Source organism: Cetorhinus maximus, chromosome 19 (assembly GCF_964194155.1).
Source record: "Cetorhinus maximus chromosome 19, sCetMax3.hap1.1, whole genome shotgun sequence".
Classification (NCBI taxonomy): Eukaryota; Metazoa; Chordata; class Chondrichthyes; order Lamniformes; family Cetorhinidae; genus Cetorhinus; species Cetorhinus maximus.
The window spans coordinates 68,542,565-68,558,692 of NC_135897.1; the positions used below are offsets into that span (position 1 = coordinate 68,542,565).

General features: G+C 42.5%; 1 long non-coding RNA gene across 1 annotated transcript; it reads left to right on the forward strand.

Annotated features, from left to right (window-relative positions):
- The first annotated feature begins 510 nt into the window (after positions 1 to 510).
- Positions 511 to 5,728, forward strand: LOC144694221 (uncharacterized). Its single transcript, XR_013579689.1, has 3 exons — positions 511 to 558; positions 2,646 to 2,771; positions 5,610 to 5,728. It is a non-coding gene; the product is annotated as an uncharacterized LOC144694221 (long non-coding RNA).
- Positions 5,729 to 16,128: the final 10,400 nt, after the last annotated feature.

The window sequence follows — 16,128 nt, forward strand, 5'->3', positions numbered from 1 at the left end:
ACATAAACAAAGATTGGTGAAACAATAATGTGGGTTCTTTATTTGAAGATAAGACTATGTGCAGATAATGTCCACTGGAAAATTGTGAGGCACAGGTCTGACCTTGATCGCTGCTGCTGCTGGCAGACTGACTACAGGTCATGGGACTAATATGTCACATCCTGTCAAGGTGGATGATGATTGACAATAATTTAACATACACTCCCTTAAAGGTGCATGTATATCATATCACAACAAGTAATAAGAGATGTGTTTTTTTTTATATTCTGTTGTTACAACACTTGATGCTAGTGGGGCTACAGAGGCAGATTTAATGGCCAGAACAAAAATTCTTCACAGGAACCATATAAATCTAAATCCTATCTGTGCATAATTAGGTTGCAGGCTGTAACTGTTCTCTTGCTTACACGGGTCATTACTGCACTGAAGATTTTGACGCTTGCCAAGATAACCAATGCTTCTTGAATGACACTTGCAAAGATAAACCTGCTCCACTAGAGAGCTACACCTGTGATCCCTGCCCAGATAATTTAAAAGGAGATGGGATCAAATGCTTTGGTAAGGAACGCCTTTTGACTAATGTTTACTGAAGTTCATCATCAAAATATGTGCACTAAAATGTAAAGTAAAACATTCAGATGTATCAAAAATAAATATCTAAGAAGCACAAATTTCTGTAAGTACCAAGTTCCATCTGTGAAGAAAGAAACAGAGTTAGCATTACAGGTCAATGATCTTTCTTCAGACATGGAAAAAGTTAGAGATAAGCTAATGTTAGTTTTAAGCAAGTACAGAGACAGACAAAGGGGGAGGGGGGAAGAAGAGAAGAGAATGCCTATTATAGTGTGAAAGGCAGAAAAGATGACAGTGCAAGGCAAAAAGGGGTAATAATGGGCCATTACAAGGCCACAACCCAAATCATCCATTACCGCCCTCTTTTGCCTTGCACCATCATCCCATTTGTCATGTAATCTCTCTTGCCTCCCACCGTATCACAGCCCTTTTTCTTTTGTTCTCCGCCAAAAACCCCTTCCCTCCCTTAGTACATGCTTAAAATCTGTTACATCCTTAACTTTTTCCAGTTCTGATGAAAGGTCAACGGCCTAAAACATTCACTCTTAGCCTGAACTTCTGCCGAGTGGCAATCAGAGTCAGATTGCCGCTCCACTCCTACCTTCTTACCTGAAAGTTTTTCAATCCTATCTCGCCTGATGTTCCAGCTCAGGCCGGGTGAGATCAGTGCAGTGCAGCGTGTCACTGGGGCCTAGCCTCAAGGGCTGTAGAGTCAGATGTGAGCCTTTTTTGCGGCACCAGCTGACATAAACCAGGTCCAGCCAAGTTTAAAGGTATTTGACAGGCCAGGGAGCAGGAAGTGTCTAACATAAGGATTTGGAAGGGGAGGGGTGGGTAGTCAGGTCGGGCTTTGGGGGGAGGGGAATCATGCTGGGTCGGACCTGGGGAGGGGCGGTGGGTTGGGTCGGGCCTTGGGAGGGCTCAAGGGGTTCAGGCCGGGGGTGGGGGAATCGGGTCAGGCCTTGGCAGGGGCTGGGGGCAACTTGGGTCGGGTGTCGGGGTGGGGGAGGTCGGGTCAAGCCTCGTGATGGGGGTGAAAAATGGTAGTTGGGTTTGGCCGGGCGGTGGGGTAAGAGTCTGGAGTCGTGCCTGTCGGTGGGGGAGCAGTCTCCATGGGACGGTGGGGTGGGGCGGTGGGTGGAGTTCTGTGTGGTTCAGAGAATCCCCTGTGTGGGTGGGGAGCCCCCGGGGGGCGGTAATTGGGGGCTGTCGCATGGGGTGGTGCGAGTCCCGTGGATGGGAGTAGTCGAGGAGTGGTGGGAGTCCCCTTGGGTTTGGGGGGGGGGGTGGGAGGAGTCTCTTGTGGGTGGGGGGGGCGTCGATGTGGGTCTGTACAACGGTTACCGAGAAGGTAGAAGTGGTTTTAATTCTTCAAACTTTTCCTGGATAACTATTGGTGTAACACAGTTGGAACCATCCAAAGCTTGTAATTTAAATCGCATTTTTGGATAGTTCCCCATGCAGGACAACTGCCCATGGGAAGTTTGCACTGCCCAGGCAATTGCCGTGCAATCCTTACCTGGGAAACTTCAGGGGAGAGGGGTCCCCAGTGCATTATTTCCCAGTTACACTGCCCTGGAGCTCGGAAGTTACAGCCATCTGTTTCTCTCTTCACAGGTGCTGCCAGACATGCAGACCAACATTATCTAGTCTTATTTCAGATTTCAAGCATCCATCGTGTTTTGCTTTTATAATATGTAAGAAATCTTAACATTAAAATGCAGGAATAGTTGAATTGTTTCAACATCATTTCTGGTTGCCCAAAGATGAGTTTGAAAATGAAATGCGTTGGATGGAAACCTATTCTTAATTCACAGGGAAATTATCTTGGGAGCCTTTATCTGCAACCATAAAATAATTGACCAATTGATATTAGTTTTAGGAAATGTTGCCAGTATAAATAGCGTTATTCGCACATGTAAACCTCATTAAATGGCACGACATGAAGAAAAAGATTATGATGAGTACCCCCACTGAAGTGGAGTAAGTAGCTCCATCACAAACACTGGATGTTTGGTTAGACACAAACAAATTACCTGAATTGATGTATGTATATTTGTTTGGCATTCTAGACTTAGATGAGTGCCTAGAAAACGTATCCTCTTGTGAACAGATCTGCACAAATGTGTTTGGAGGATACAACTGCAGCTGCAATGAGGGTTACACAGTAAGCACATTGAACGGCTCCTTGTGTACTGGTAAGGTTCCAATATTTATTGTCGGAATATAATCTACTCTATACTGACAATGTGGAAAAAGTCTTCCCGCTTTTAAATTTAGATATGAATGGGGTGGAGGGGGGTTGCAAGTTCATGGTATGCATTCAAGGTAGGTTTCTATATCCATGTGCCTCAGGGGAAGAATGATCATAATATGACAGAACTTTACACTGGGCCGTAACTTCCGACCATCATCAGAAAGTGCTGGCCTGCAGAAATTAGAAGAAATAAATACCTACTTACCTGGTCTTGAAAATTACGTTTCCACTTCCGTTTGCCAGAGCTGCTTGGGGCCTGCATCGAAAGACTCCTTGCAGGCCCCAGCGAAGTGTAGCTCCAGTGTATTCCAGGAGGCCACGCCCCCTTTTTTTTACATAACTAGCTGCCATAAACCAGGTAAGTTTAAAGAGCGAAGGAAATTGACAGGCTAGGGGAAGGTAAGTGTCTAAGGAAAACATAAGAACTAGGAGCAGGAGCAGGCAATTCAGCCCCTCGAGCCTGCCCCGCCATTCATTACGATCATGACTGATCTCATTTTGGCCTCAACTCCAATTTCCCGCCCTCTCCCTATAACCTTTCAACCTGTTACTAATTAAAAATCTGTCTATCTCCTCCTTAAATTCATTCAGCGTCCCGGCATCCACTGCACTCTGAGGTAGTGAATTCCACAGATTCACAACCCTTTGAGAAAAGTAATTCCTCCTCATCTCTGATTTAAATCTACCACCCCTTAGCCTAAAACTATGGCCTCTCATTCTAGAATGCCCCAGAAGGGGAAACATCTGCTCCATGTCTACTTTGTCTATCCCCTTTAGCATCTTATATACCTCAATTAGATCTCCTCTCATCCTTCTAAACTCTAGCGAGCCTAAACTGCTCAATTTCCTCATCAGACAAGCCCCACATCTCTGGAATCAATCTAGTGAACCTTCTCTGAACCGCCTCCAGTGCAACTATATCCTTCCCCAAGTAAGGGGACCAAAACTGTGCACAGTACTCCAGGTGCGGTCTCACCAATGCCTTGTGCAGTTGCAACAACACTTCCCTATTTTTATACTCTATTCCTTTAGCAATAAATGCCTAAATTCCATTTGCCTTCCTTATTACCTGCTGTACCTGCATACTAGCTTTCAGCGATTCATGCACGAGGACACCCAGATCCCTCTGCACTGAAGCATTCTGAAGTTTCTCTCCATTTAAATAATAAGTCGCCTTTTTATTCTTCCGACCAAAATGGATAACCTCACACTTATCCACGTTAAACTCCATCTGCCAAATTTTGGCCCATTCACCTAACCTGTCCACATCCATTTTTAAATTTCTTATTTCTTCCTTGCAACTTACTTTCCCAGCTATTTTGGTGTCATCTGAAAATTTAACTATAGTACCTTCTTCCCCTGAATCCAAGTCATTAATATAGATTGTAAATAGTTGGGGCCCAAGGACCGAATCCTGTGGCACCCCACCAGTTACAGCTTGCCATCCAGAAAAAGACGCATTTATCCTGACTCTCTGCTTTCTGTTGGTTAGCCAATCCTCTATCCAAGCTAATATATTACCCCTAACTCCGTGTGATCTCATCTTGTGTGTTAATCTTTTGTGTGGCACCTTACCAAAGGCCTTCTGGAAGTCCAGATATGCTACCTCTACAGGATCCCCATCATCCATTTTGCTTGTCACATCTTCAAAGAACTCTAGCAAATTAGTCAAACATGATTTACTCTTCATAAAACCATGCTGACTCCAATGGATTGCATTTTGGTTTTCCAACTGCCCCATTACTGCTTCCTTAATAATGGATTCCAACAATTTCCCAACGACAGACGTTAAACTAACTGGTCAATAGTTTCCTACTTTCTTCCTCCCACCCCCCTTTTTGAATAATGCATAGGATTTGGGGGTCGGGGGTGTCCAAGGCTAGTCTAGGAGGTCGGTTGGAGGCCCAGAGGTTGGGGGGGACAGACAGGCATCTGGGGTCTGTGGGGGACGGTCTGAAGTCTGGGGCAGGGGTATTGGGAAGTCCGGGTGTTAGGGTGGGATGCTCAGAGCTCCAGGGGTGGGGGGACAGTCAGAGGTCGGGGAGTGGGAGTGTCGGAGGTCGAGCGGGGTGGGGATGTCGGAGGTTGAGTAGGATGGGTGGTGTCAGAGGTCGAGGGGGTGGGGGGCGTTGAAGGTCAGGGGTGTCTGAGGTCCGGGGGGGTTGGGGGGGTCCGAATTCGGGGGGTGGGGGCGAACAGATGTCAGGGCGAAGGTCGGTCAGAGGTCAAGGAGGGTTGCAGGGGGTGAGGGGGTCATGGGGGGTGCCAAGGTCCAGGGTGGGTGGTGGTGGGGACGAATTCCGGAGGGGCTGTGTGGGAGTCACACGTCTGGGGGTGTCAGAGTTTGCGGGGTTAGGGGGGTTTGCGGACCTCGGAAGGGTTGGGGGGTGTCAGAGTTCAGCGGGGTGGAAGGGTGTCGGAGGTGTGAGGGCTGTGGAAGCTGTATTTGTCTTCATGATAGAAGAGACAAAAAACATTCTAGAAGTAAGGAGCAACCAAAGGTCTAGTGAAAATTAGATCATCACAATGGGGCTAAAGAACTAGTAAAATGATAGATAGCAGGGGAAAAAAATCTATAACCTGGGAGAAAACTCAGGGACAATTTTGATGAAGGAATAATCTTGAAAAATATGCCTTGAAGAAGAAATGTATCCATAGAACAGCATACTTTTCCCATGGATTATTGTCTGAGTTATCTTTGAGAAGCTGGGAAGAATTTGAAATATATTAAAACTGAAGTGGACAATTAATAGCCACTGTTTTAATTTTTCTCTTTCAGACTTCGATGAATGCGGTAATACTTCTACATGTCCGGAAAATGCAGACTGTCAAAATGTAGTAGGAAATTATTCATGTGTGTGCAAGACTGGATATGAAGGAGAGCCATACACGTTCTGCATTGGTGGGATATCATCATCTTTTAAAACTTCACAACCAGTTGATCTTCTGTGGCATTAAAAGTGAACTAAATTGTGTCTCTCTTGCTATGTAACTGTCTCTTGTTTAGATTCCATTTTAATTCTCTCTATCTTCTTCTGGCTGTCTTCCTTTCTTTCTATCTCCCTGCTTCTCTGTGAATCTCATTTTCTCTTCTATTACAGCTGCATCTCCATCAAAATCTCTACCATTCTTTCTTTCTCTTTTCTGTGTATTCCTAAGTCTATATAACTTTACTGTAATCCAGTTTGAGTTGCAATGGCTGTTAGTTTCTTTTTGGCAAATACACACATCTCTGATGTTAATTTTTGCCTACACTTTTCTTTACCTATAAAGTGGTTGATGGGCTCCAAAGTTAATTGTGTGAAATATTTTTCCTATGGGTCACACTGGAAAATTTGAGACTCTGGGAGATTCTTTTTTAGCATGCTTCTTGAGGAAGGAATTTCCTGAGGAAGGGCCTAAGGATCCTTTTTTCACTCATGCCACCAATCAAGATGGAGTGCAGAGTCTCAAATTCTCCATCCCTCAACACCAATCTGGAATACTGAATACTATTCTAGAGCCTAACAAGTTATTTTTCCTAATTGTGCATTTCATTTGCTATTAAAAAGCAAAATGTTTGACCTGTTTCAAATGACCATTAACCATAAACTCATTCTTCTTACGAGAGTTCCTCTTAGCTTGCTGCTGTACACAAGAAACAGCTTGACTGATGAACTATGCTTCTGTAATGTCAATCTGTAACGTCAATCTGTCTCAACATATTACTGAACCCAGGATATCACACTCCAGGTGTAATAATAATCTGCTGTGATTTTACACTAGATGAGGGACAGTGAGAGGCATAACTCCTGCCTAAAAGTATAGAAAAGTGGTTGATATCAGTCCTGATTCATGGCAAGCACACTCCAAATGGATTTTGTGTCAAGTTTATAAAATGGATTTTGTGCAAGGTTACCCTGTAACACCTAAAAATATGGCTTAATGTTTATCAAAAAAAAGAGTTAAATATACTAGTATTTTTAGAGATTGATTTTATGTACTTGTTATGTAAAGTATCTCTGTACTGGAGGACTATTTGCACCCAATGTCTGCATCAATATCCTAGGACAGGTATACCATAGATCAGAAACATATTAAAGATCTTCCTTCAATATCCAACAAAGTGACTCAATCCAACTCAGTAAAGCACTCCTTGGTGTACCAGTGTGGCAGTGTACCAGTTCCTATTTTAAACTTTTTTTTCCTTGATAAGAATTTCAACTAGAGTCAAATCTTGGACAATTTTCACCTCTTCTGTTTGGAAAGTGGTTTAAACCTACCCGCAGGACTACTCCATTGAGGCAATGCCCATTCTTTCATCCTGAGCTGAGCTAGGTGATGCAGTGGCGTGGTGGTATTGTCACTTAATCCAGAGACCCAGGGTAATGCTCTGGGGACCTGGGGTTCAAATCCAGACACACAGCAAGAGTGGTTGACTCTTAAATGCCTCCTAAACAAGGGCAATTAGGGATGGGCAATAAATGCTGGCCCAGCCACAAACACACACAAACCAAGTACAAAAAAATCCAAACCCTAGAAATTGAAAGAAGTGTTCAAATCTACTCACCTATCCAATCCCTACTTTTATCTCAAAGTTTATATTTTTCAGCCATATCCCCGAACATAATACAGAATTAAATCAAATATATATGCTTTAATTTTGAATTTCTGAGCCTTCTTCATGTAATCTAAATTTCAATTCTTCTCATTTTAATGGGATTTCAATTATCAGCAATCTGTTTTCTTCAACAATTTATCACTGTGCAAACGATTACAACCATGGCCAGGATTTCCAGCCCGGAGTGCGGGCGCCCGCCCGACACGCCCGAGCATGAAATAGCGCACGACGATGTTGGGCAAGTGTCCCGATCGCGCACTCGCACGAAATTTGGGTCAGCAGTTGCGCGCAAGAGTCGGCAGTATGCCCGCAGACAATTAAGAGGCCTATTAAGTCCCTTAAATAGCTAATCAAGTAGGATTTTTCGATGCCCGTCCAATCTTACGTTTGTTGGGCAGACGAGTAGGCCAGGCAGCCTTTGCATTTTTTGCATAACCACATCCACGGGCAGGATGAGGTTTCCAACAATGAATAAAAATAAATAATTTTTTTTTAAACTCATTTTTAACATGCCCCTCTTCATGTGACTGAGTCACACGTGGGGATATATTTATATTATTTGTGAAATCTTATTTTCTCATCTTTAAAATCTTCAGCTCCCTGAGGCAGCTCTGTGCCTTCAGGGAGCTTTCACTGAGCGCACCCCTGCGCATGCGCACACTTCAGTGCTCGCGCTCCTCCTGCCCCCACCCTACCCTGGCAGCGCTGAGGCTCTCAGCGCATGTTTCACGCTGGCTGGCTATTAATTGGCCAGCCAGCGTGAAATCACAGTTGGGGCCCGATCGTGGGTGGCAGACCGTTTTGCGGCCACTCCTGGGCCTGCCCTCACACGTACCCGGCGGGGAGGAAATCCTGCCCCATATGTCTAAACCTCTTGCAATAAATAACCTTTTTTCTGATATTAATCTTCCAGATATAGATGAATGTCTTGATTACAAAGCCTGTCCAACTCGTAATTCGATTTGTACCAATACTGAGGGGTCTTACATCTGTACATGTCCACAGGGATATGAAGGACCCAATTGCACAGGTGAGAAATACACATATCCACGTAAAGGTCCTTGAAAGAAATGGCCTTGTAGTAGTTGTTAATATATACCCTGTATAGTTATATCATGTTAATTTAGTCACTCATTCATCAAAGTGCAAAAATATGTAATAGATGAATTCAAAAGAGGTTTGTCAAACTAGTGAGATGTAGGTTTGATACAGAGGAGCCATGAGTATAGACAGAATAGACACTCTTTTGCACACAATGTGATCATTTTTGTATGGAATTGTATGTAAACTAGGCATTATGTTAAATGAAAGTTACACTGGCACAGATTTGCGACCTGAATCCCAAGTATAAAATGGATGTTGCAGATAAGCCTACTATAGGAACTACCTAATTTTTCATTCAATTGAAATCGATGTCCATGAAAATTGGGCAGCTTCTATAATGGTTAGCTGATCTGTAATGTCAGTTACACACCCATGCAAGTTGAAAATCACCCCTCAAAGTGCCTCTGCCCTGTGATTCTAATGTTTACCCTGAAAGTAGTAATAAACTTAACATGAGAACAAAAGGACTTATCTTTATTGCAATGCCTCCCTATTTTTTTGGTGTAATTTAAAGTGGAAGGACAGGTGATCATGTGATGTAGATATAACCACAGTGGCGTTAGAGAGGGAGTTCCAGGATTTTGACCCAATGTCAGTGAAGGAAAGTGATGAAGTTTCAAGTCAGGATGGTGTGTGACTTAGAGGGGAACTTGCAGGTGGTGATGTTCCCTTGCACCTGGGACTTGTGTTGGAGGTTGTGAGTTTGGAAGGTTCTGTGAAAGAAGCCTTGGTGTGTTGTTGCTGTGCATCTTGTAGATGGTGCCCACTGCTACCACTGTGCATTGGTGGTGTAGACAGTGAATGTTTAAGGTGATGGATGAGGTGCCACATGGATGAGGTGTTTTGACTTAGATAGTGTCAAGCTTCTTGAATATTGTTGGAACTGCACTCATCAAGGCAAGTGGAGAGTAGTCCATCACATTCCTTACATGTGCCTTGTTAGATGGTGGACAGGGTTTGGGGAGCCAGGAAGTGAGTTAATCACCAGAGAACCTCCAGTCTCTGACCTGTTCTTGTAGTCAGATTATTTATATAGCTAGTCCAGTTAATTTTCTGGCCAATGGTAATCCCCAGGATGTTGATAATGGGTGATTCAACAATGGCAATGCTGTTGAGCACCAGGGAGAAATGGTTAGATTCTCTCTTGCAGGAGATGGTCATTGCCTGGCACTTTTGTAGCATGAATGTTATTTGCCACTTATAAGCCCATACCTGAATATTGTTCAGGTCCTGCCGTATATGGGCACAAACTGCTTCAGTGTCTGTGTATGGTACTGAACATTGTGTAATCATTAGTGAACATCCCCACTACTGACTTTATATTGGAGGGAAGGTGATTGATGAAGCAGCTGAAGATGGTTGGGCCTTGGACACTACCCTGAGGAACTCATGAAGCGGTGTCCTGGGGCTGAAATGATTGGCTTCCAACAAACACAACCATCTTCCTGTGTGCTAGGTATGACTCCAACCAGTGGAGAGTTTCCCCGCCCCCTCCCCACCCACTGATTCCCATTGACTTCAAATTAGCTAGGGTTCCCCCATCATTGAGGAGGTGTCAGCTGTGGCTCAGTTCATAGCACCCTCGCCTTTGAATCAGAGGGTTGTGGGTTCATGTCCCACTCCCGGAAACCAAGAACTGTGATTGTACTCGAAAGAGTTGCAATCTGTGACTGTTGATAACTTGAAAGAATTTTGGAGGTGTCAGCTGTGGCTCAGTTCATAGCACCCTCGCCTTTGAATCAGAGGGTTGTGGGTTCATGTCCCACTCCTGGAAAACCAAGAACTGTGATTGTACTCGAAAGAAGTTGCAATCTGTGACTGTTGGTAACTCGAAAGAGTTTCCCCCATCATTGAGACTGGGGATATTTGTGGAGCTTCCTCCTCCGGTTGATTATTTAATTGTATTCATGCTGCTTCTAGCCCCACAAAGAATCCTTCAAAACATTTACATTCAATAGTTTGAGCAGCAGGACAATCTCCTCCTTGCATTTTTTAGGAAAAGTTCCTATGGTAATGGAGCCAATAGAGAACTGAAACTCGATGCATCCTTTCTGAGCCGAGAGCTGGACTATCTGCACTGTGCAGTTTTTGTACACTATGGTAGTCAATATTATGTAATTGTCCAAAAAAAACCAGGTAATTTTGGAATTTGGGGCTTAACCTCCTGTGAAACTTTAGTGTGCTAACACACACACACACACAGACACACACAGTGAGGCTAGTCAAGAGAATATATAAGGATGGAAAATAATTGGAGTACAGCTTATTTGGACTGTGATGTCAGGGCAAGAATCGACCAAAGTGTGTAAGTAGAGTGGGATGGGGCAGGTTATAGACAGATAGGAAAAGAAGAAGATAGAACAGGTTTAAAGGGTGGAAAATGGGGTACAGTACTGTGAGAGACTTGTGGAAGAGAATTGGACAAAGAGAAAGGGTGAATGAGACACAGACAATGGTCAGAGAGAGGAAGGCAAATCCGGTAATGCTGGAACATGGGCTCATACAACACTTCTAGAGGAAGGCTAATTTATATTTATAGATACTGATATCCAACATTTTCTCAAACAATTAAACAGTTTTTGAATTAGCAATAGTGCACGGCTCTCTCACCCATATTTGTTGAAACAAATATTTCCTTTCACTGATCAAAGTGGGACAAATGGTTCAGCAAAATGATGCTGGTGCAGAAAATGGGGGAATATTAAACATTATTTTGCTTGCTCACTTTTTCAATCACTCACTGTATGCCATCTTGTAGATGTTCATTTATTAATATCTGAAAATTTACTCCGCAGATATAGATGAATGTCTTAATCCAGAATCAAATAACTGCTCTAAGACACATGGTAACTGTACTAACCTGGAGGGGTCATATGCCTGTCAGTGTAAACCTGGGTATTCTGGAGATGGTGTAACATGCAGTGGTAAGCAGACAATGTCCTGATTCATATGTTTTTGTGATTTTTTATCCCAAAACTCATGATTCCCCCCAAAATGCCGAAACAACATAAAGTTCTAACTATCGGCTGATTTCTTTTCACTATAATAGCTAAAGACATTAGCCCAGTGTAATCAGTGAACTGATTCTGTGTATACAAATATTTACAATATAATATTTACTATATTCTCTGATACTACTGGCAACTTCTAAGAAAATAACTTTAAGATAAAATTCTATGAACTTTCTTACAGACTCTTACCAGTTTTAAAGCAAAACTGTACAATTTTACTCAAAGCTTACAACAACACTTGCAATTTCAGTCAGTCATATTCGTCAGATTGTTCATCAGCAGCATATCCAGTGCACATTTCATTTTTCCTGCCTATGATTATAACGGCAACATCAGTTTTAAATAGATATTTTAAAGACTTCCCTGGGCTCTTCTGGCTCACTGTCCATCTCTTGATGGGTAATGCCCAATGGGGAAGCTGTCAGATTGGCCTGCATATTTAAATAAGACCCTGCCAGCCTATGGTGGGTGCCCTGTTCGCCTACTCAAAAGAACAGGTTAATACCAGGGAATACACTGTGGGAAAGCAGCTGGATCAGAAAGAGTAGATCATTGCCTTCATTTTAACTAGATAAGGGCTACAATGACAGCCTGGGTGTACAGAGTTACCACCTGAGATTTATGTAGTTTTCTATAATGGTCAGGCCAACATAAGAAGCGAGGCTGTGACCAATGATTGAGAATTAGGTTTATGAAAAACTAAACTGTTTCAATGATAACTTCAGTCTTCACCTATTATTGTTGATAGCACAGGTGGACGAACAGTAATAGTTTAGATTCATAGTGTTTTACTTTTCCCAACAGATACCAATGAGTGTAAGTCATGCTCTCCAGATTCACAATGTACTTTTGATGGGGAAAATTATAACTGTACTTGCAAACCAGGATTTTCAGGTAAATATATCACAATTTTCTTGTACAGCCATCAAAAATTCCTTAAGCGTGGCTCAGCAAAGTAATTAATCATCCAGAGGCAATCATCATTCACAGTCTCATCACATTGAATATTGTGTTCTAGTTTTTACATGCTTTATATCTCAAAGTGCATATTATTGTTACAACAGAATAACTTATCTGTAACTTGGTATATCTGTTTAAGGCCACAAGGTGTAATTGCTGAACTTTTCTTAGATAATTAGAGGCTTATTGCTCTTCGTAGGTCTTTGGGTGACTAGGAAGACAGACTGACTTCTTTCTTATTTAGAAGAAAAAGACTTGTGTGTATGGCTTCTGAAGTCAATTAGAATGGTGGTGATCAAATAGACAACTAACAGGAGGAGATAGGGATGTTTAAGGAGCTATCTTCAACCATGTTGGAGCCCAGCCCATGAGTATAAGAGTAAAGACTAAAGCATTCACAAGTGTCTTCAGTTGCATGTGCCAGGTGGATGATCCTTCTCAGTTTCATCCCAAGGTCCCCAGCATCATTGATACCAGTGTGCCACCAACTCTATTCACTCTACACATCAAACAGCTGAGTTCACAGGAATGAAATTGGACAACTTGCTGGTTGTAATGCTGCAGGCCTGTGCACCAGAGCTAGCCACTTCCCTAGCCAAGGTGTTCTAGTACAGCTGTGACAATGGCATCTATGCGACAATATGGAAGATTGGTATGGGTATGGCCTCATGGCAAAAACCAGACACATCTAACCTGAAAATTACTGTCCTATCAGCCTCCTTCCAATTCAGTACAGTTATGGAGTCATTAATAGTGGCCTCAAACAACACCTATACAACACCTAATAATCTTCTCACTGATGCTCAGTTACAGTTCTATCAGAACCACTTGGCTGAAAACCTCTTCACAGCCTTGATCAGACATGGGTGCAACAAGTCAATGTCTGAAGAGATGTGCAAAAGTTGCCATCATCATTAAGGCAGCATTTGATCAATTATGGCATCAAGGACCTATCAAAACTGATGTTAATAGGAGTCAAATCAAAGATCCACTAATGGCTGAAGTGGAACCTAATGCATGTGTGTGGTTGTTGGAGCCAGTGATCACAATCTCAGGACATCACTGCAGGTGTTCTTCAGCGAAGCATCCTTTCCCAGGTGTGAACTTTGCTCCATCATAAGAGTAGGAAGGGAGTTGTTCGTTGACAATTTCAGAATGTTCAGCTGTATTCACAAATCCTCTAATATGAAAGCAGTTCATGCCTGCTCACAATAGGATCTGTTTAGACTGACACTTAGCATGTAACATTTCCACCAGGAAATGAATTTAGGAAACCATTTTAAACACAAAGGATAGTGAAAGTTTGGAACTCTCTTCAACAAATGGAACTTGATGCTAGATCAATTGTAAATTTTAAATCTGAGATTGATAGATTTTTGTTGATCAAAGATTTTAAGGGATATGGGGCAAAGGTAATTTATGGAGCCAAGTCACAGATCAGCCATGATCTCATTGAATGGTGGAACAAGCTCGAGCAGTCAAATGGCTTTCTTCTATTCCAATGTTTCTATAAAATTCCAATTAATAGCTATCACAAATAAGAGAAAGCCCAATCACCTCCTTTTGACCTTCCATGATGCCAACATCATCGAGATTTCCAGCCTCAACATCTAGATCACCATTGACCAGAAGCTGAACTGGACCAACACTAACGAGAACAAAATGGAGACTGGATACTCTGCATTGGGTGAGTCATCTCTAGACCACCAGAGCCTCAAGTCAGGAATATGATGGAATAATCTGCATCACTCATTTGGATAGGTGCAGCTGCAACAATGGTCAAAAAGCTGTACATCATCCAGAATAGAGTTTTTTTGATTGGTGCCTCTACTATTGGATTCAGTATCCACTCCCTCCATCATTGTCCCACTTTGGGTCCTTTATATAAAGTCTATATGATGCACTGCAGCAACTCATCAAGGTTAGTTTGAAAGTAGCTCACTCCTCTTTGACTTCTAAAACCAAGAACATCAATGCTATGGAAGCACCACCATTTCCATCACCTCCACATTCCCCTCCAAATTACACATCATCCTCAAATGTTTACTGTTCAGTCTTCCTCCAAAATTACAGCAGAGAATTGGTGGAACTCCTTGGAAATTGTACCGCATAATTCCTAATAATGATGTGTAATTACTGCAAGACATCTCACTGTTTACCTCACAATGTAGGATTCTTCATATCATCATGCAGTGATTTGCACATCCTGGGCTGTTTTATGCAGAACTGCGTTTCTATACTGTGCAATATTCTCCCATAATACAAAATGAACATCAATGCATTTCAATGGCCTGGAAATAACTTGATATTTGTGTTTCTTTCGGTAATTCGCCACTAATTATATATTAACATAACAAATGTTAAGAGAATTAATGTAAAGAAACCATTAGTATCCTTCAGTCCATAACAATTTGTCAATTGAATTGCCCTGTTTTAGGAAATGGTACGACCTGCATTCCATTGTCAAGCCAGTGTGACTCTTCCCAATGCTCTCCTTCATTCTGCAAAAATGGAGGAACCTGTGTACCCAACCCTGATGATGGCTGCAAACCATCCTGCCAGTGTCCACGTCATTACAGAGGGGAGTGGTGCACAGTTGCAAGATGGCAGTTCATTGCAGAACCATTGCCAAGTATGTTGGTATACTTGATATGCTGTTACTTTAGAAGCAAGCTTGTTGCTCAGTTTGTTTTTTCAGTTTTGTTACTCATGAATTATTGTAAATACAGATAAGACTGTTTTCAATAAATATTTGAATCTAATGTCTAAATCTAGTACTGCAACATTCTGGTTACGTATCCCTGCATTCAGTTTTCTTGTTTAATTGCCTCACCTTATTATGTAGGCATTGAAATTAATTAATCCCAAGTTGCTTTCCAAGTTTCCATGTGTTAGGACAATCCCATTCGTTTCACATCTTTATATTTTCAGTCAATGTGCAATAAAATATTTATCAGTCTTCAATTTTGCATGCGGAATTGCACAGCTGATCTAAATTTCTTTTAGCATAGTGGCTCCTTCTCTGTAACTACTGTTCTCCTTAGTATCAACCACAAATTTGATGAACATTTTTAACATCCAGTAGGTTGGAAACAATGAGGAACACAAACATTGACTCCCATAGGGCTCCATTAAAGAGCACTTCCAGAGTACAAACATGGAATGGTTACAGCACAGAAGGATGTTATTCGGCCTGTCGTTTCTACCTCTAAAGGAGCAATTCACCTAGTTCCACTCCCCAGCTTTTTCCCTGTAGCACTGCAAATTTTTCCTTTTCAGATAATGATCCAATTCCCTTTTGAATACCTCAGTTGAACCTGTCTCCACTGCACTCTCAGGCAGTGCATTCAGATCCTAACCACACGCTGTGTGAAAAAGTTTTTCCTCATGTCGCCATTGCTAATTTTGCCAATTACCTTAAATCTGTGCCCTCTGGTTCTTGATCCTTCCACCAATGGGAACAGTTTCTCCATATCTACTCTGTCCAGACCCCTCTGTCCAGGCCTGGGTGAAGTGCCACACGACTTTGGAGGCAACTGTTTTCAGGGGGGAGGGGGGCGGGGGGGAGTGGTGGTATCCAGGGGCAACTGCTGCCGTGCCACACAGGCAACTATTTTTAGAGA